This window comes from Paramisgurnus dabryanus, chromosome 7, assembly GCF_030506205.2.
Source record: "Paramisgurnus dabryanus chromosome 7, PD_genome_1.1, whole genome shotgun sequence".
NCBI classification, from domain to species: domain Eukaryota; kingdom Metazoa; phylum Chordata; class Actinopteri; order Cypriniformes; family Cobitidae; genus Paramisgurnus; species Paramisgurnus dabryanus.
Window position 1 is genome coordinate 21,349,483 of NC_133343.1, and position 22,169 is coordinate 21,371,651.

The 22,169-nt window shown below is 37.3% G+C and overlaps 1 protein-coding gene and 1 long non-coding RNA gene across 7 annotated transcripts in view; one reads left to right on the plus strand and one right to left on the minus strand.

Moving 5' to 3' along the window:
• The window catches only part of kank4 (KN motif and ankyrin repeat domains 4), a 77,502-nt gene that overhangs the window by 37,665 nt on the left and 17,668 nt on the right, over window positions 1–22,169 (plus strand). For 2 of the 4 annotated variants that reach the window (XM_065298793.2, XM_065298787.2), the window contains one exon: window positions 13,154–13,235. The exons of 1 other annotated variant lie outside the window; for it this stretch is intronic. The gene's annotated coding sequence lies outside the window, so the exon portion shown is untranslated. Of the gene's footprint in view, window positions 1–13,153; window positions 13,236–13,279; window positions 13,385–22,169 lie in introns of those variants that run through there. One more of the 4 variants, XM_065298821.2, reaches the window with a different exon arrangement.
• Window positions 1,157–10,351, minus strand: LOC135789121 (uncharacterized). Of its 3 annotated transcripts, none has more exons than XR_010547494.1 (6): window positions 10,073–10,351; window positions 8,648–8,671; window positions 8,129–8,555; window positions 7,232–7,390; window positions 7,023–7,118; window positions 1,157–2,903 (listed from the first exon to the last, which is right to left on the minus strand). It is a non-coding gene; the product is annotated as an uncharacterized lncRNA (long non-coding RNA). The 3 variants fall into 3 exon arrangements; XR_010547490.1 differs by having other exon boundaries at window positions 9,183–10,351; XR_010547489.1 differs by having other exon boundaries at window positions 8,648–10,351.

The following is a 22,169-nucleotide window of genomic DNA, read 5'->3' on the forward strand; positions in this document are numbered from 1 at the left end:
GGTACACAATTGGTCCTTAGGGTATATTATATTGTACCCCATAAGGTACACATTTCAATGTGTTGTATACCCATAAAGGTACAAAAAGGTACCTTTTAGGGTACCACCCCAGCGACAGAAAAAGGAACAACTTTGTACCTTTTTTTCTGACAGTGTAAGGAAAATATAATTATACAGTAACATGGCATATATTAGTATCTGATACCTTAAACATACTATTGCACTGTATCACTGTATTTGTAATGTATAAGTAAACTTTCTACAAACTAGTCTAAATTAGTTGAAAATAAACTACACTCCGAAAATGCTGGGTTGTTTCAACCTGTAGTTGGGTAAAATATGGACAAACCCAACCATTTGGGTAAAATTTTTCAACATAAAATGGGTTGTTTTAATTCTTGGTTGGATAAAATATAGATTCCAGATTAATTTAATCTGGTGGTTGGGTTTGTCACATAATGTGTGAATACTGTATTTCAGCTAGAACATGTGTTTGTCTTATACCACCCCAAGGATGATAAAGATGTTGATATCTAAAACAAGCCTGTAACTGATGTACAAGTGTTATGAAAAGATAAATTGAAGTGGAGATCCTGCGCATCATTGTTATTGGTTAACCTTCACCCAGTACTAAAAATTCCATTGCTTTACGGTTGGATTCTTAAACGCTTCTCACATATTTTTCAGGCCACGAGAGGAAAATAACTTGAATTACTGTACTCAGTACACTGTAAAAAAAAATTTGCTGTGAAAACGTAAAAAAGTGAGTCAACCTGATGCATTAAGACTTTTGCGTTGTCTCAATGTATTTTAAATAATTACACATAGTAATAATAAGATGTTCAGCCAACTAACACTTGCTTGTTTTTGCAATTCTGATTTTCTTATTTTCCTAATTAAGATTTTTGTTTTACACCAATTACTGTTGTTCAGTTAATTAGCTTTTTTATGTTCTGTGGATGAAGAATTTTCAATTAGCAAAATTATTATGCATGTTTGCCAACTAACACTTGCTTGTTTATGCAATTTTGATTTTTAAATTTTCCTAATAATGATATTTATGTCACCGCAATTGCTGTTGTTCAGTTAATTAGCTTTTTTATGTTTTGTGGATGAGAAATGTTCAATTGGCAAAATAAAGACAGGTCAAAAACAATTCTTTTTAGCATAATTTATTTCAATTAGAAATAAGATGCTACACAACCCCAAACTCTTCACAACATTTAACTTTTTTTTAAAGTTGTGACACAGCAGCTGCACTTTAAAAAGTCTAGATTCCATCTTCAGTAGGAACTTAAATTTTGCATACACGAAGCATACAGACAATCACTTAACTGTAACAGCATAAAACTTGTATCAATTTAGGATTTTTGTTTTTATCCAACAATAGTGTTTTTAATGCCTTGACATGTTCTGTAATCTAAACCTTTTCAAATTACCCCATTTAAACCAACATTTAAAACACTTGTACAGTTTTATTTAAAAGGATAGTTCACCCAAAAATGAAAATTGTGTCATTTTCTTACTCCCATGTTGTTACAAACCTGTATAAATGTATTTGATTTGATGAACATAAGATATTTTGAGGAATGTTTGTAACCAAACAGATCATGAGCCCTAAAAACAGATCATGAGCCCCATTCATTTCTAAAGTATTATTTTTTCCTACTATGAAAATGAATGAGGCTCATGAACGGTTTGGTTACAAACATTCCTCAAAGCATCTTTCTTCCTGTTCCTCAAAATGAAGACATTTGTAAAAAAATAAGAGTGACAAAATGTGACAATTTTCATTTTTGGATAAACTATCCCTTTAACAATGCAGACATGCTTACTGAAACCACTAACCTGGTATGGTATGATGTAATACAAAATTACAATTATATACACTTTAAAGGGTAACTAAACCCCGGTCAGAGCGTGACTCCACCCACTGGCAATATTTGAAAAATGCAAGAAAAGTGGGCAGATCCCAACGGAGATAGAGATGACGAACTAAAGCTCGTACCAAGTGTGTGTTGAGATCGTAACAAGGGCGTGGTGAGCTTGAATCTGTTTACGTCACGAGTAATTTTTTGAACCCAACATCCAATAGGAAAATTCAACTGCAGTAGCCACCGTTCAACCTGAAGAGGGCAGCACTCAGATGTTTTTACACTATATATTGCAGTATTGAAACACTTTATATCCAAATGTCAAAAAACTTACTAAAATCAATGAGCAGCACTAATTAAGCATCATTCTTACAGATCATTAACTAAAAAAAGTTGGTTTAGGGTTTAGTTACTCTTTAAGAACAGTCTTATGCATCTTATGACAAGCAAAATAGATGTCACCTAAAAGAATCACGTTGTATCCAAGCTGCACTTTAGGTCTATTAACAAATGAATCCCAAAAAGGATCCCAAAACACTGTTCTGATTTTCTTTACAACAGTTTGTTCTTCAGAGAAAGCACACGTTTGGTGCATTTGGAACAGTTTGACATCTGTAACAAGAAATAGAGATGCCAACTAAGAATCCCCAGACCTTGTATCCAAGCGAACTTTAGGTCTTAAAACAAATGAACATCAAAAAGAATCCAAAAACACGGTTCTGATTTTCTTTACAACAGTTTGTTCTTCAGAGAAAGTACACGTTTGGTGCATCCAGATCCCAGCTCCATGAAAACATTCTGAATGGTGTCAAAAGTGTACTTAAGAGCTTGAGGATAGGACATGTTTAATGCATACAGAAGGCCAAAAAGGTATGCAAGAGCAGTAGAAATATCTGGGAGATCTTTCAAAACGACGACCTGCTCCAACACAACAGCAATGTTTACAACCTCTGGTGATGGTCCCTGGGTCTCATCTTCCAAAACACACAGAATGGCAATAGACACTCCTTTTGCCCCATCTTCGTTGTCCTGTTACACAAACAATAATCTATTAGAACAGATATTTTGTAGTTGCATTCTATCCATAATCAGAGGTGTCAAGTAACGAAGTACAAATACTTCGTTACCTTACTTAAGTAGATATTTTGGGTATCTATACTTTACTGGAGTAATTATTTTTCAGACGACTTTTTACTTCTACTCCTTACATTTTCACGCAATTATCTGTACTTTCTACTCCTTACATTTTAAAAATCGCCTCGTTACTTCTATTATTTCGGCTTGTTTTCTTTTTTTTACATTCCGGTTTGTCAAAGTTAAAAAAACCTATCTTGATAAATTGCATCATCCGGATGAATGCGAATGTGGTTGGATGAGAAGTATAAACATACACCATTCCGACACCCTATTGGTTTGTACGCAATCCCCGCCCCCCAACTGACTGCAGATGATCAAAAGTATGTTCGATAGCACTGCAAAGATAAACATAAAAGAACCGCGAGAGCGATTAGAAAGCATGCGGAGCAGTTTGCTCTCGCGATGCTTTGATATCATCCGCCATCCGTTTGTACAGTAACAGAACGCGGCATTCTGTCTTCAAATGGAAAAGTACGAAATAAAACTTGCGCATCACTTTCAGGTCAGTTCACATTCACAAGCCTGTGTAAATATATAGCTGGCTGCTGACACCAACTCATCTGTGTGATTTAAATAGTGTAACAATACCAATTTATATCACGTAACTTCAGTTATTCAACTTAAATGACATTCTGCTGCATTGCGTTTTGAAGCATGGCAAATATATCTATGCCAAAGACATCTGTTGTTTTGTATATGCTAATAACTGTCCTAAAATTTATTTGCATTAACAAAACCTACTTAGCTGAATGCTTGAGTGTTAAATCAATCAAAACACATAACCATACATACCAACTTTTGCTTTTGTTAATAGACATCAGCTGTTTCCTTAAACCTGACTTATAATTTACTTACAAGAAATATGTAAGTATACTGACATGTAAGTTCAGCTCACATTAGATTAAGCTAAAGTCCATTAGCTAACACAAGTACAGATGCAGAAATATAGGCTATAATATATAATTGCATATTTGTAGTTTGTGTTGCTGTCAAAATAAAATTATAAATGATAACAATAGCATATTTCTATTCTTACACATACTAGTTGTGTGTGATTTTGTTGTTTTTTAACTAAAGAGGGCACCACTGCTCTGAAGTTTGACTTTTTGCACCATTACAATATTTATAGGCAACTAGTCATCATATCTTCCTCTCTATGGAACACATGTTAATGCTCAGTAGTACACATATATGGTTCTTTAATGCAGTGGTTATAAACCTTTTTTTTTCGCGCCTCCCTTGTGTACAGTGGATTCCTTCGCGGCCCCCAAAAGAAAATGTATGACATAAACATTCTAAAACTTACAATTTGAATTAAACAAAACATATTAAATTATACAATGTATTGCTTTTGTTTAGTAGCCTTATTTTTCTGAAGTTTAATTACACAGAATTTATAATAAAGTAATGTATTTCATAAAATATTATAAAACTGGGGCCCCTGGCACCATCTCGCGGTCCCCAGTTTGAGAACCACTGCTTTAATGTATTTGTTTGCGTTGTATTAAAATGCGTTCATTTTTAATGGGCATATACTGTATGTGGTTGAAACAGATAGCCTAGTGCAGGGGTAGGCAACATGGAGTGCCGATGTCCTGCAGTTTTTAGCTCCAGGTCTAATCAAGCAGACCTGAACAAACTAATCAAGGTCTAAAAAGTCACCTGAAACTACAGGTAGCCAAGGTTTTGTAAGGGTTGGAGCTAAAATCTTCAGGACATCGGCACTCCAGGATGGACGTTGCCTACCCCTGGCCCTAGTGCATCCCAAATTTTTTAACATTAACATTTTTAATATAACACTACAGTTATTATGGCCTTTAGAAACATGTTTTAGAGGAGATAGTGTAGTGCACAATAGGCCCCTGTGGCGCGGCCTACGCTTTTTTCCGTAATGACATTTTTTTCCTTACATTACTTTTACTTTTATACTTTAAGTAGTTTTGAAACCAGTACTTTTTCACTTTTACTTGAGTAAAAAGCTTGAGTTGATACTTCAACTTCTACAAAAGTCTTTTTAAACCCTAGTATCTATACTTCTACTTGAGTAATGAATATGAATACTTTTGACACCACTGTCCATAATAGACTATAAAAGTCAATAGTCATTAGGGCTGGGATGGTTGTAATTACCACAGAACCACCGCGGTGGTGGAGTGCAACCCACGGTCGGGAAGTGTGCATGTCACAAATTATAAAAAATATAAAAGTATAATCTTGCCCAGTGAGATGTCTTAAGGTTAGTGTTAACGCAAACAGCCCGCAGACCCAGAGTTAATGCTCTATTTGCAAGGAAAGACAACTGATATCAGTGATGTAGCTGGCTTGGGAGCAGAACAATGAGGCAAGATATTGGCCGTTTCTCAATTCGAAGACTGTAGCCTCCGGAGGTCGCATTTGCAAGCTGCATGCGTCATCAAGATGTCTTATTTCATAACATTAACAATTATAAAGTTGACTATTATTCTTTGATAATCATACATTGTTGTAATATGCTTATGACTTGCAAATGTTCTAATATGCTTATGACTTGCAAATGTCTGAAAATAATAAACCAGGCTTGATGACATGCAGCCTGCATATGCGACCACCGAAGGCTGCAGCCTTTGGATTGAGAAACGGCTGTTCTGGCTTGGTCACTTAAAGTTGCGAAAAAGTATCAATCTGCGCTACCAGTATACCATCAGAACGCGTTTTCAGCGCCTCCGGAAACATTATAACCCAAAAAAGGTTTCTCACTTGTTGTTTCATGAGTGTAAGTGCTACAATAAACACGCAGATATGCGGCGATCCCCTGGGTCCTCTGGGGCTCGGCTTGAGCAGCCGACGAAATGGCCAAGTACATACGCACAGTTGCTTAACTTTTTTTTTTTTTTTTATTTACTTCACGTCGCGTCTAAAACCACATGGAAAACATGATCGCGCCGCTTTCCCCCTCTTCAAAACGCCTTTCGTTGCTAAGTAACCTAAGCATTGCCTGACCCTGTGACGAGCACCCACCAGCAGACCCAGGTGAAAAAGTAGTACACTTCCATAGTGTACTTAAAGTGCTTTATTTTCGCACACTAATTTTGTACTTAATATACTAAAAATTCATCTTTAGTACTTCTTAAGATGTTCTTAAAATCATCTAAGTGTACTTCACTGTGCTATTTTGAGACACCATAAATATGAACTAAAATGTGCTAAAAATGTATTTAAAAAATGTATTTAGATACCACTTTTAGTAAACTTGAACCCATCTTTGTATGAAAGTTGAGTTCAAGTTTAATTCAAGTGTTAAGTAAATACATTTTTTAATACAGAGATAGTATGTTAAAAATGCATTTTAGTTCATATTCATGGTGTCTCAAAATAGCACAGTGAAGTACACTTAGATGATTTTAAGAACATCTTAAGAAGTACTAAAGATGAATTTTTAGTATATTAAGTACAAAATTAGTGTGCGAAAATAAAGCACTTTAAGTACACTATGGAAGTGTACTACTTTTTCACCTGGGGAGAAAGAATTTCACAAACACAATCTATAACCACCGCACCAAGAATGCCAATATGCAAAACTAACAGATTGAAGCTTTCATTTGTTCCTGCCTCGATAAAAATGCTGAACTCTACCAAAAAATAATGTCCACACAACATATTAAAACATCGTGTATACACACTTAACATTTTAGATTTATTAATGGATGTATTTTTGTTTATTATTATTATTAATGTTTGGGTTTTTTTATTGTCTGTTCAGAACAACACTGTAGCACCTTTGCCCAAGACAAATTTCCCTTCGGGGAAAAATAAAGTTTACCCTTTAACCTAACCTAACCACCTTGGTGAATTTGTGCATTACCACCGCAGTGGTAAAAAAACTGCCACTGTCACAGACCTAATAGTCATTAAACAGTCAACATTTGCAGACTCACAAATATAAGACTAGAACAAGTAAATATTCACTTTTTTTAAACAAACCTAATGAACAAAAATAATCAAATCTCAAAACTTTAAGCCTTTACTACTTACTTTGCATGTCTTGAACAGCTTGTTTGGGTCCTCTCAAAGAAACAAAGGCAGGCCTTTCAAAGCAGTAGTCCTTCTGTGATTAACAATATCGGTCATCTTAAAAACATACAAAGGTAACAAACAATTAGCCAAAGTAAGAAAACGGTTCATATCAGACAACCTAATGTGAATAAACCTTCACAACAGTTAAGTTATGAAACTAAACTTGCCCTTTCATCAAGTCTTTCTAGGAGCTGTTCCATATCCTCTCCAAATGCAGCTTTTCGAGCTCTGTATACTTTCAAGAGCTTTGTTGTAAATCGGTCCATTGCTGCCCTGAAGACATCAAGAAGGTCGTTATCCGGGATTCTGAAGAATTCCTCAGCAATCTGTTTATAACAAATACATATTGTAGTAACGGTAACAAAACTTAAAGCATAAACCGGATAAAAAAACATGCGTCTTAACTTGAAATACTATTCATGCAGAAACACTACTTCTTGTAGCAAAATCAGCGTGAATCTAATGTCAATGTCCTTTAATACACCAGAAATGGCATTTACAGATAGTTAAAATGTGTATTACATGTGGTGCCTTAAAGGGTTAGTTCACTCCAAAATGCTATTTTTTTAATAAATCACTAAATCACTTGTCGTTCTAAAACACCAAGTGATCCGATTGTCTTCAAAAATATCTAAAAAATGTGTTCTGATGATAACCAGGAGGCTTTGGTCTGTCCGATTGACTTCAGTTTGTTTCACAATTTCCCTACCACCCCACAAAAAAAGACAAGGCATCGCCAAAAAAGGTCCATGTGCCATCAGTAGTTCAATAATAATATTATGAAGCAACGACAACACTTGTGTGCACAAAAAACAAAATGAGCAGTTTTATTCAACAATTTGAAGTCAATCGGACAGACAGAAGCCTCACAGTGTTAATTAAAAATATCTAAAAATGTGATCTGGAGACAATCAGAAGTGTAAGTGATTTTTGATAAAATTATCATTTTGGGGTGAACTAACCCTTTAAGTAATAAAAATTTTTTATACGTTTCTAACAAATTTAGGATAATAAAACAAAATCATTCAAATTAGCCTTTTTAACAAAGAAAAACCTGATATTACCTGTTCCTGGAGAAAAAGTGCAGGCCACCTCTGCTGCAAGTCTACAACCATTGGTTGATCTTCTACCACTTCTTTTCTTCTCAGGGAAAAAGTTAATTCCATTTTTTCATGTATGACCACCATGTTGCTTCTTGCCTTTTTTGTTTCATCAATCAATAAAAGTTTTTGTTCTTCAAGTGAAGCATCTGTGTGGTTGCATGGATGTTCTGGGAATATGCAAGACTGCTTTTTCATTGGGCAGTTCCGAGATGTCAGTCAGGCTGCAAAGGGCATTCCCAAAATCAGGGTCCTGAAATTGCAAGATGAACTGTCCTTGTAACTGCAGTTTCTCCTTCAGAATACTAATAAGGGACTCGACAGACTGTGGCACTTCAAAAAGCTGAAGTCGGGCATCGGTTAAAGAAATGACAACTCACAGTAGTAAAGCCTGTAAAGCGAGAGGTAGACAGAGAAAGTTCTTTAACTAAAAATTACAATGATTTTTTCCCCAATTTAAAAAAAAAACACCTTTACACATACCATCAGGCAAGTATTTTCATAATCCTGGAAAATAGAAAAAAATGCATGAGTTACAAACGTATTTGAAAACACATGAAAAAAAACTAATTTGACAATATATTGCACTCAATATGGTAATATTCTTCAGCATTTTTAACTAATTTCAAACTGTTTAAAATCATGTTCACATGATAATAATCTAGTTCCAATTTATTTATACTTTGTCTTACATTCACCAAGGAAACCAAATGGGTTAAGGTTTACTGCTTAAGGCAAAGTAGTCATTTGGTGACAACTAATTACAAAAGTGCTAACTATAGTGTGCATTGATGCAGAGACAAAATATATTGTCAGTAATTTTATATACTGATAATTAAGCAAGTATAGCAAATAGCACTGTAGTGTGTTCACCGTGGAACACAGCATGCTTCAGAGAAAAACATGTACAGAAAATTACCGTTTGGTGAAAATGTAAATAAATCCTATACCCAGTCATTGGTGAAATGTTTACAGAATTCAGCAGATTTATAGTTTTGGTAATTGTTCATGTACATACCATAAACAAGAGCTTACAAGTTTAAGTACGAAGCTGAAGGAACAAATCCGACTTCTTTTCGCGAGTAGTCTTATTTATTGCGTAGTCAGTGAATTTACGATGCCTTCCAAATGGCGCTTCGGTCACACACACAACAAACCCACGTGATAGTCCGATAGTCGCATTTATCTCGAAGTTGTTCATGTAAACTGCTTTTTCCAGACTTTGGAAAGAGGTTGATTACGACGTGGGTTTCGTGTGATGTCGACAAGGCACAGGTACGACGGATAGATTGAAAATACATAATATGCATAGAGCGCTGCGCAGACTGAACGGCGTATGACGTCAAAGTACAGCGAGAGCATACACAGCAGACTGTTCTAGAATCAGTATTGCTGTACAGCGTAGTAAAAGTCAAACACATCAAAAATCCGGTTTAACACTATGAAAAATATATTTAAATTCGTTAATACGGAGTACAACCACTTCCTCTTAAACATTACAATAGCACCACATTATCAATAGCCTAACAAAAAGCCATCAATATTAACTCTGGACATTTTTTGCTGAAACCATATTTTAATTAAGTACGCTAATATAACCGCGTAAAGTTAATATATAATTTGCTTCGAGGTCCTGATTGGATTGCGTTATTGATTCCGAATCACTAGTTCATATTCAATTTCAATATTTAACCTTACATCTAATTTTAAATTTCAAAGATAAATATAAGTATATGTCAACATTACAACTTTAAAGTGAAAATGATAATTACCTGCCACAATAAGTCTTTATGAAAACTATGCTTCCACTGCGCAAACATATTTGCATCACTAATGAAATACATTGTTTGTAAAAAGAAAAAGCTTTTCATTTCAAGTGCTTAAAATTAATTAACGTTAATTACTCACCTGAAACTGTTTCTCCCTGCTCCAAGTCCAAAATGGCAGCCAGAAAACGTGGCGAGGCTGATAATGAGAAAGGAAACCCCGTAGATGCATGCGCGCGCAACTCAATTATAAAATGTATGTTCATATAACTTGGTTAAGGACGTTGCTACAACATTTTGCTGCATATTGTTGGACTAACATGGATTTTTACATAGACTCACAATATTCACAATTCCAATTATCTGTAACTAAAAAAAAACTGTTTTCTGAACAAATGGTCATTTTATTTTTTACAGTGTACTAAGAAAGCTAGTGAGAAAGAAAGAGATATAGAGTTACTGAAGGAGAGAAAAGAGAAGACCTCCAAACCTTGGGTCATTTCATCTGAATTCAGCATTCGGTTGGCGTGTGTCTGGGATTTACTCTAGCAGTGGACTAAACCTAAAGAAGAGTATGATGACTATTCACAATTTGCAAACTAATCTTTGCTGCTCTTTTTTTCTCATTTGCTGCATTTTTCTTTCTCATTCTAGACCAATATTTTACTACGACCAATTCAATAGTCAGATTCCATAGAGTGCATGTTAACACTGCAGAAAGGACTTTCTTAATCGGTATGTCTGTCTTGTTGTTCCAGCAAAAATATTTAAATGACTTCAAAACCACATAGATTGGGTTACAAACTGTAATATATTGAGCCTTAAAAGACTCTGGGATGGTTTCCCAGACAGGGCTTATCTAGTCCCAGACCAAATGCATGTTTGAGCTTAATGTAAAAACATGTTGCACTGACGTATCTTAACATATATCAGTGTCATTGTTTTGTTTCAGGATGCACATCAGTAATGTTTTTTTTTTGTAAGATTTGTTCGTTAAAACAACTTAAACTTTCCAGTTTAACTAAGGCTTAGTCCTGTATTAATCTAGACCCTGTCTGTGAAACTGATGAAAAAATAAAGAGTTCAGATGCAAAACCCTCTAAGTGCGTCTGACATATTTTTGGGTTAAATGAGCATTATTTATCAGGGTCTTATGTTTAGGTTAAGTAATTTTACTTTAATGGCAATAAAAATTGAAATGCCTTATTTTGACAAATGTCACTTTAGTCTATTAAATGGTGTTTAACAATGGTGTCTTTCGCTGCAAAACCCTTTAAAGGTCTTATTATTCCTGGGTTTTTAAATCTTTGATTGTGTTTACAGTGCGCAATATAAAATTTGATCATGTTTCATGGTTTCATGTGTAAAAAACCCCTGCATTTTTCACTCAATTTACTTATCTCTATAGCGCTGCTTTCACTGTCCTAAAAACGGGCTGATGCCTTCCTTGTTCTATGAAGTCCCTCCTTCAGAAATACGTAACAAGTTCTGATTGTGTAGTTTGTTGTAGTGTGTTGTGATTCGACAGCAGCTTAGCTTCGCAGAGCCGTTTGAGCTTAGCTGGCGACTGACGTATTTCTGTGGGCGGAGTTTAGTCAAAAACTCATATTTTGACGTCATTCAACTGGGAAGTTGAGGACTGTAGTCCGAACCAGCCGTTCGCTGTAGGCTTTGAAAGGAACTTCTGTTAAGGAAAATATATCGGCTGAAAAGTGAACTTTGAGTTTTATCATTTTGCAGGTATTATTTATGCTCTTACATCAACATTACACACTAACTAAAGTTTGAAAAATAAGATCAGGAAAAATGTGACCTTTAAGTACATGCACAAATCTCCACTTCTATAAAAGTATCCAGTCACTCTTCACTGTCTTTTCTGAATAAAGGTAAAAAAAAATGTATTCGATAACCGGGTAAAAAAAACTATGCACCTTGAAATATGCACACTGTCTTGGATTCAGTTCTTCTTTTTGCACTTTGAAGACTTTGCCAAAAAAAAAAAAACCGCCGTGGCGTTTACCGGATTTATCCAACAAACTAGTATTTTTGAATGGACTGAGGCTGGAATTAAGCAAAGTATAATGCTGCGTTCACACCAATAATGCTGCGCTCTAAGCGAATTGACGCGTTTTAGACCATAAAACATTTTTTGTTACATACAGCAAACATCTCCTCACTATCTGCTTGCTGCCTGTCCGCTGATCAAACTGTAAAAAAACGCGATCTCTGTAGACAACCCAGGCTTCACAAACGGCAATAACAACATATTGGCCAAACCTAGCATCACAAAACAAAGTGTTCCAGCCAATAAACAACAAAAATGATTTGGGGGTGGGGGTTGGGCGTGTTCATGAAAGCACGGAAGGGAGGGGGAGTTATCTACGCTTCGTCTGTTTGAAAACAATTCAAACGTCAACAAAAACTAACGTCTCGCAGATTCGCTTAGAGCGCCTTTAAGTCAATGTGAAGACGCATGTCTGGAGGTCTCGCGGTGCCAGTGAGGCGTTTAGCATGGTGCAGTAGACGCGATTCCACATCATTGGCCTCAATGACGCGAATTAAGTGTTGCCACGGCAAAAGGGCGAGTTGAAAAATTTTAACTTCGGCGGAAAAACGTGGCATGTTAACCAATCAGGAGCTTGATCTAGTAGTGACGTGATTACAGGAAGCGAGCGGAGCCCCTTCCATGACACAAATTTCCGCGTGAATGTCTCGAGGACTAGAATTTCACACGCGAATGAAGCGAGTAAACTCAAACTGTTCAAGCGGCAAACTAGGCAAGACGCGATTTTGAGGTGTGAACCCATGGTAACAGAAAGTATTTGAAGAACATAAAATGTATGTCGTGAGCATTCAATCATTATTATTATCAAATTTTTCACAGTTGCGTATAGCAGCTTTTGCATCTGAGTTCTTCAAATATTAACGTTTAAGTATTGTGGAACAGTTTTTCTTTTTTATTTTTAGGACGTCTTTGGCAGTATCAATGGAGTTCGAAAAATAAACTGAATTCTAGATATATTCTCTAAAAACAAATCTTATTATAGCACAGTTTTGCTCTTCAAGTAAACAGATCTTGTTTAATGGATGCTTGAATGTTTTTTTGCTGGAAACAAGTAAAACATTTATTAAGAATTTTTTTACCTCCAGTTTCTCAGTTTTTCTTTATTAATCGCCTTTTAATATCAGTTAAACCCATTTTTTGTTGCTCTTGCATTGTCAGGCTGAAGTTCAAAGAAAGCAAGGGGGAGGTGTTGCACGTTTTGGGTTGACAGGAGCGAAGCAGCGTTCACCGCACATGCTAGGTAAGAGGAATTCCTTTCCTCCCCCCATCACTCTGGGCTGTCTCTGTATCTCCCTCTCTCCATCTCTTCCCCTCCATCTCTATCGTTTTCTCTCGGCCATGATGCGCACACTCTTGCACGCTCTGGGAGGCATGTAGCACATAACACAGGTGAGAATCTCAACCTGTCATAACCCGCTGTGTCATCTCGTGTGTGCATGTGTGATTGGATGGATTGTATCGATTGGTTTTTTTAAGCAGCTCTGTTGCTACTGCTGCAGTGCAGAAATAATTATGGAGCTCTATTTTGTCACCATTCTGGAATATAGCCAGCTCATCTCATCTTCTTTATTTTATGTATGCATGCAAATGTGTGCAATCTTATTCTTGCATGAGAGTATTGCTTTTCTGGAGCTTGCTGGAAATGGTGTTGACTTTCAGTGTAAAGCAAGCAGCACCTAATGAGAGTGTTGTGCATTTGTTTTGGTGTGTTTGTTTTTGAGAGTGATCTGAAAAACAGGAGATAAGCGACTCGTTGGGTGTTTTGAATCGGTCTAAAATGTTACAGTATTGGCAGAGCTGTTGGACTCACACAGCTTAAAACATGTTTGGCATCTGTTCGCGATTAGTCAACGCGAGGCATGTGTCCTATATCTCTGCAGGAATCTGTAGGTATTTGTGTCTGCTGTTGTGCATCCCGTGGGATGTGACTGATCCACACAGACCTAGCTTGCACCTGGCTGTCACTCGCTGGAGTTCGATTACCCCTCCTCCTGTCTCGTGTCTGTCGCCACCGACCCCTCTCTCTTCTGTCATCTTCCTGGACCCATCCATCCCTTCCCCCTTTCAATTCACCATTTTCTGCATGTCCCTCTGAGGAATCAGCTTTGAATGCACATTTTAAAGCCTACTGTGTTAAGGTTTGGTTATTCTCTGTGTTTCTGTCTTTTGATTTTGATATAGATAATAAGAACCTAAGACTCTGCTTGTAGCGTTACAAACATGCTTTGACTGAATAATTTATAGACATTTGCTTCACATTCTTAATGAAAGCTCTCTCTCTCTCCTCCTGTCTCTCCCTCTCGCACGTTCTCTTCCTGTCATTTCCTCACACAGTAACCCAAGCAAACAAGCACATGGCTGAGGGAAAAATAAGGCTATGATTTCTAGCTTTTGAAGGAAATAATTCAATTAAATGTGCAGGGGAGAACTTGGTTGTCACACTCTTTATTCCAATAAATTTATCTCTCAGGGTGGGTTTATTGAATAGACTCATTTATTGACTATACTCCACTGCTATTGGCCAGAAATAAATTCATCTAAATTTACATTTATGCTTTTGTCAGATGCTTGTAAAGCAACTAACAGTGCATAACAAGATGTACATTAATAAATATGTGAAATTGCCCAAACGTAATGCCCTACTGCTGAGCTACAGGAACATGTACATACAGAGGCATGTTGTCACACTATATGTGGTAAGGTGTTACCTCATATAGTGTGTGGTCTGATGAAGACCTCTTAAGCCCCGGAGTATAGTCTGTGTTTTTGAGTATGCGCATATATGTGCACGTTTTGAAACACAGCCTTGCAAAGCACAGTTTATTCGAGTTTATGTACGCAAATGTTCGGTGCATGCGTATTGCAACAAAAATCTTCTGGGCTACATACCAACTGATATTGTATGTGGAAGCATGACCTTTTTGTACGCTGTGTTTCAAAATCTGTCAGTATAGTACACGCGCACTCTTCTAATTATGAAAATTGCGTCACGCGCACTGTACACGGACCTTCGCATACGCGTAAAAATTGACCATACTTTGGTCGAAAAAATTTTAATAAATAATTTTGGGAGCAGAAGTGCCAGTGTTCTGATTCTTGTTTATTATTAGTAAAGGGTTTTGGCTGATCGTTCACCTGCCTGTTTTTTCTTGGGTTGTGCACATATTTCTTGAAGTATTAACTTTAACATGCCATTGCAGTTTTATGTTTACCCCACAGCTTTTCATGAATATCAGCTGATGTCACTCACATCTCAAACGTGTCTTCCGCCATTTTGAGTACCTGAAGTGGTCGCAAAAGAACTAGAAGCTATGCCTTCAATATGTTGTGAGCATCAATATCGCTATTTTTACACTAAGAAGGCTTGACACAAATTTGATACTTTGCTTGAAGTATCACCTGTGTCTCTACACGTGATCTCGAGCATTGAGAACATTGTTGTCAAAGAGTTTACTAAAAAGAAGATTTTGAACAACTGACTTTGGTTGTTTTGGCATCCGCTCGCCGCCATCTTGCCAGTCAAGATGTATCGATCTCCGAATGCGACGTAAGGAGGGAGGGGAGTAAGATGGACAGCTCCTAAAGCATTGTTCCATATAAATGCACGGATAATGCGTTGTTTTGTCGCAAGTGAAAAACAATATTGACCTTCTGGTTGAAAAAGGAGCCTCCGATGAGATTCATTCATTCGCATTCGGAGATCGTTTTTTTTTGTCTGGGAAAGATGGCGGGCGGACGCCATAACAGCCAAAGTCAGTTGTTCAAAACCTTCTTTTTACTATACTCTGTGTACACAAACAATGTTCTCAATGCTCGCGTTCATGTGCAGAGATCCAGGTGATACTTCGAGCAAAGTATCATGTTGTGTCGCGCCTTCTTAGTGTTGTAAAAATAGTGGTAGTTCGGTAGCAGCGGACAGCGGCTGGAAGAACGCATTAGGGATCGAGTAGGCCTCACACCCTAACCAAGATATTTTTTTTAAGTACTGTTTCTTTTCATGACAGTCGAGGTGCAAAATTTTGTCTTTCGTAGCCATTTCCCGTATCCTTAAGAATTGTAGACAGTAAAAGATAAGAAATTTGTAAATTGTAGCAAGCTAGCCAATGCTTGTCAGTAGCCTACTGTTACTCGGTAGGTACTCAAGATGGCGGCATGACGTAAAACTTCACATGACTGATATTCATCTATAGCAAAAATATGTGTATTTAAGTTATTACACAGACACGAAACAAAAAAAACATTTGTTTTGCATTTTAGACCTAACATCCTTTGTGACAACATACCCCATCTAACAACTACTCCATATTAAATGTTGCTGATGCTTGAATACGCATTTATTACTATTAAAGTATTTGCATCTGTTTATATAAACGTGAACAGCAATATAAAGATATTTTCACTCCGGTGGTCCAGCCTTCATTCCAGACTTGACCTGCTCCATCTCAGTAGGACAGATGTTGTGTTCTCTATCTCCTGCAGATGTCTTTGCAGAACTGATTTGGACATCTAGAATGTTCCATCAAAGAGTGAAAGAGCAGCAGGCTTTTGCTTCCTGCCAGACAGCCCACTCGTTATCTGTTTATTGTCATTAGATGCAAGCAGTGGAAGAGAGATGAGCTGCTGGTAATGATGTGAGAGATCTGTAGAGGGGAAATTGTTAATAGAAACATGTAGAAATTGTGGCGAAAAGCGTTTAAAAAAAGGTCCCATACACTGGGGAAAATATCTAGTGTGTGTGTGTTATAATATAGTTGTTACGTAGTAAAATTGCAAAATGCATTTACTAGTGTGTATCCTGAAGCTGGAGTTTTCAGGGTTATGTTGAGTAACAGGCATATGTGGAATATTAACACTCTCTTTGCTTGTCCCGCTGGCATGCTTGAGAATGCCCACAGATGTTGTTTTGTTGGCTGTTCAGGCGGCGTCTGATGCTTTATGTGGCTCAATTTGGTTCGATTTCCCTTCAAGGCTTCAGCACTCCTAATCAGAGCGAGATGCTGAGCTTGTAGGCTTGCAGGTGGATTGTGTGTGTGTGCGTGTATATGTGTGTGTGTGTGTGTGTGTGTTTTGCCCCAAGTCACGAAGAAAGCAAATGAGATCGATTTCTTTCCCCTACTTCCGCTCTTTGTGCTGCAATTTGATTAGTTAGATTCAATTAAATTAGTTGAGAATAGGTAAACAAACAGTCCGACACAGGTCTGTTGGGCTATCTGAAATTCTAAATATATATACAGTGGCAAGAAAAAGTACAGTATGTGAACCTTCATGGTTTTCTAATAATTTATCACAAAATGTGATCTGACCTTCATCTAAGTCAAGGGGTATTGACAAACATACTGCGTTTAAAAATAATTACACACAAAAAATCTGATCTTTCAGTTTATTGTACACATTCAACATTCAAAATGGCAGTGGAAAAAGTTAGTGAACCCTTAGAATTAGGGTAACTGGTTGACCCCCTTGGCAGCAATAACCTCAACCAGGTGCTTCCTGTAGCTGTGGATCAGACCTACACATTGTTGAAGAAGAATTTTATCCCATTCTTCCTGGCAGAACTGCTTTAGCTCTGTCATATTCTTTGGATGTCTCATGTGTGGCCCTCTTTAAGTCACTCAATAGCATCTCTATTGGGTTGAGGTCTAGGCTCTGACTTGGCCACTCCAAAAGGCAGATTTTGTTTTTCTGAAGCCATTCTGTTGTGGACTTGCTCTGGTGTTTTGAGTCATTGTCCTGTTGCATCACCCACCATCTACACAGTTTCAGCTGAAGTACAGTCTAGGGGTGAACGTAAAACAGCTTAGAACACTGGGTTACTTTTTATGCCACTATCTTCAAGTTTTTTCGCAAAAAGATCAGTTTGTAATATTTAAACACAGAAGGCAATGTGTGCTGTTTCTGTCTCACCTGCGATTGCGTGCTATCAACAACACTCTGGTGATGATGGCGCAATAAGCGACTTGTCATATTAGATGTATTGCCTTGATGTATTGCTGCTGCAATAGTTGAAGCTGGTAGTGCCTCTATTAACGTCTTTTCTCCTTCGCTTTCTGCGCGAAACGGTCTGCGCCACACACACCAACATGTGAGGAGGAACTGTGAGGTTGGCAAGAGATTGACATATTTGAAGTTGATTGGACAGGTACTCTCATGTGAACACACGCAGAGCTTATTCAGAACCATAAATTAGCGGTTTTATGCGTTGTTTTTTCACCAAACTATATTAAAAAAGCGTGGTCGAATCAAACACGGTGCACCGTGGTGCACGTGCTTCCCGAACCGTGGGAGGATAATGGGACGGTTCAATTCTTTACCGAGAACTGTTACACCCCTAGGAATTTCTCACATTATCCTGAAGAATAGGTATCTGATGTATCTTAAATTCATCAGTCCACAAAACATTTTGCCAGTAATGCTGTGGAGTTTCAATGTGCTCTTTTGCAAACTTCAGGCATGCAGCAATGTTCTTTTTAGTAAGCAGTGGCTTCCTTCGTGGTGTCCTGCTGTGGATACCATGCTTGTTCAGTGTTTTACATATTGTAGACTGAGGACAAAGATGTTAGCAAGTTCCAATGATGCCTTCAAATTTTTGGCAGTCATTTGGGGTTGTTGTTTTTTTTACCTCATTGATGAGTCTTTGTTGTGCTCTGGGTGTCATTTTGACGGAGCGGCCACTTCTTGGTGGAGTAACAACATTCCCAAAGCGTCTTCATTTGTAGATTAAACTGTAGACTGGTGAATTTCTAAAGTCTTTGAAATAACTTTGTAACCCTTTCCAGCTTTATGTCAAGCAACAATTATTGATCGTAGCACCTCTGAAAGCTCTTATGGCGAGGCATGGCTCACATAAGCGTGTTCTTCTTGTGCAAACTCCAAAAGTTTGAGGGGTTATATCAGTCAAAGTAGCTGTAGTCCACACCTCCATAGACTGTAAAAAAAGATGGACGACGCCTGTTCGCTCCCTTCCATTGGTGAAAAGTGAAGCCGCCAGTGTCCTACGGCGCTGACATCTTGGGTCTTGAGTCTGCACAGTAGCAATTTTGGGGCCAGTGAGCAGGAAGTAAAGCCGCGAAATCAAGGCCCCGCCCTCACTCTCACAGAATGCGCATATCACAACTGTCAATCATGACGTGACACCACTGTATTTATAGCATTAGAACTTATTTTAAAAACAAACACTTGAATTTACATCAGCATGATAAAAACTACAGTAAATGACAGAAACCAGCTTTGGAAAAAAGATACTTGAAGTGTAATTAAATTGTTTAGTTGGTCTCAAGTCCCATTGAATAACATGGGGGAGGCGGGGTTTATGACCTAAACTGGGATCAGTCACTGGGGGGTGATCGAGACGTTTGGCTTCACTTTTCAGGGCTTGTGTTGCACACTTGGTATTACCTTAACCAGACTCCAGGTGTGCTAAAACCTGACTCCAATTAGCTTGAGGTCATTAACTCAGGGGTTCACATACTTTTTCCACAAGCACTATGAGGTTTTTTTTTGGTTGTTCTCAACAAAGACATGAAAGATCAGAATTTTTTGTGTTATTATTTTTAGACACATTATGTTTGTCAATACCCTTAACTTAGATGAAGATCAGATCAAATTTTATGACAAATGTATTCAGAAAACTATGAAATTCCAAAGGTTCACTTTTTCTTGGCACTGTATTATACATGTATGCATTTGACAGACACCTTTATCCAAAGTGGCTTGATGTGCATTACAATATATACATTTTATCACAATTTGTGTTCCTGGGATCAAACACATGACCTTTTACATTTTTGATGCAATGCTTTACCATTTGGGCTACAGGAACACGGATAGACAGATAAATACTTGCATGCACTCAAATAATATCACTACTGATAAGTTTAAAAACCATTTCATACGAATATGGCCAACAGTGGAAGTCTTCTCATTAAAATAATGTCTCTCCAGTGACCATTGCCATCTCTCTTGTATTCTTTTCCTTCCTAACGCGTTTGCTCTCTTTTTCAGTATCTAATTTAATAGGCAGTGTTGTGTCCCTTTGTTCCATGTGGATAATTGACAAGAGACCAGGCTTCACTTTACTCAGCAATTACATGCAGACTTCCAGCTCTGCCTAATTAAGACCCTAGGACAGGCAGTGCGTTTGGATCGCATTAAACATTTCTTAGGTTAGGGATGCCCTTTATCCGCTGCTGTCACTGCCTTATTCCTTCCTTCTCTAGGAGATTTTAAGAAGTTGTACATTTTCTATGCTTGCTGCAGTGTGTCGGATTCTGGGGATTCAGTTGTCATTCAAGCTCAGACTCCTACTGTTAAATGGATTCGCTTTAAGCGGAATCCTGGGGATAAATGCAAGCTGTACAATGACGAGTCTAATTTAGATGTTCAATATTTGTTTAATTACAAATGTAGTAATAATGTTTTACCACTTGCCATCATAACAACTGAGAAATTTTGCAAATAATTCAGTTCATATCACAGTTTTCATTTTCAGTTCTACCTGTGTGAACCGTACAGTCACATGTATACACATTTTAATAAAAGTTTATTTTAAATACACTGTCAGAAAAAATGGTCCAAAGCTGTCAATGGGGCAATGCACTTTTAAAGGTCATATATGTACCATTTATAGATATGTATACATGTGGAACCAATATGTACAATTGAGGTACTAATATACAGTTGGGAGTTAAAGGCGGGGTGCATGATTTTGGCTCGGGTACCAAAACACACTTGTAGCCAATCAACGTAAAGGGGCATGTCTACTAACCGACATAATTGCCTGGGTTGCGTATGTGTTGGGCGGTTCTATCAAAAGAAGGTCCAGATTCTATTGGGGCAGGGGCGTGTTTTTTTAGTTGATTTCAAATATCAACATTGGCTTTCAGAGATCATGCACCCCGCCTTTAAAGAGTCACATTTGGCAGCAATCACTATAGAATGTATTTGTTAAAGTTAATTTTTAGATTTTTGATTTAACACAATGAAGCTTCCTCTTATTGTTAGCAAGTGGAAAAAGTTTTTTAAGTTTCCAGCAGTATAATTTTTCATGCTCAAAATCTCTTACACGCACATCATGTCAAAATTACAACTGAACTCTATGCTTGTGAATATGAACTTCTTGGAGCTATTGTATGCACCATTACTATAAGGGCACAATGGTGTTTGCTCATGGCTTGGTCTTTGCGGTTTTGTTTTGATTACAACCTTGGGGCCACTATACCACGCCATCCTATTTCTTTCACAGTAAACTTTAATATGTTATTCTCTAAAGTAAATGTATTGTGAAAGAAAATCAAGGTTGATTGATGTCCTAATCACCAAATGCTGCGTTGGCACTCTGTTATTTCTCTTTGCTTCAAAATGCTTAGCGCTTGAGTTCTCAACCAAACCGTGGCCCAAAGCCATTTCTAAATAGCAACTAAGGCATTTTTCAATCCCTCCTTGTGCTTACTGAAATACATCTTTCAAACTAGTAACAACTTCACGTACAACTGCGAAGTTCAATGCAAACATTAATTCTAAGAGGTAGAGTATGATATTACTAAATGTGTCAGCTTCAAAAATTTTATTAGTAAAAGTACCTCCACATAAGGACATCCAGCAGCTATCCCATGATCCAGATTTCACGAGACATGGTCAGCACCTTTGAAGTACATTCTTTTAACAAACTGTCCAAACCCTCCTAAATCCAAATTCCAGGTCTCTGGGCCAGATTGCAAGATTGAAATCAAATCCAGATGACAAATCTGTTTTCCCATTAGTGTTGTGCATAGTTAAATTCTGCAAACATGCCCTGAGAGGTTTTACCATTAAAGCCAAAGGTCTGAGAAGGGTCTTCTTCATTTTTCTGTTTATTCATAAAGTATTTTTTGCACATATTAGTGTGAACTTTTGGGAAGTAGGTCCCCAGACCTTAAACCATTGCTGTATTCAGTTTATATTAACATCTCTGCATAAGATGTCTTACGTAAGCCCCAGAAGAATCCAAAATCTAAAATAGCAAAAATTGCTTTCCACTGCCTAAATCAATTCCATATAAACTATGAACCTTGGTTTCTAGCATCCCCATCTGGAGTAAATTAAATGAAATATACTACTATGTCACCATGGGATTAGTGGTGTGGGTTTTTTAAACGGCCATCTATGATGCACAGGAAGTGTTGATGATAATTTGTAT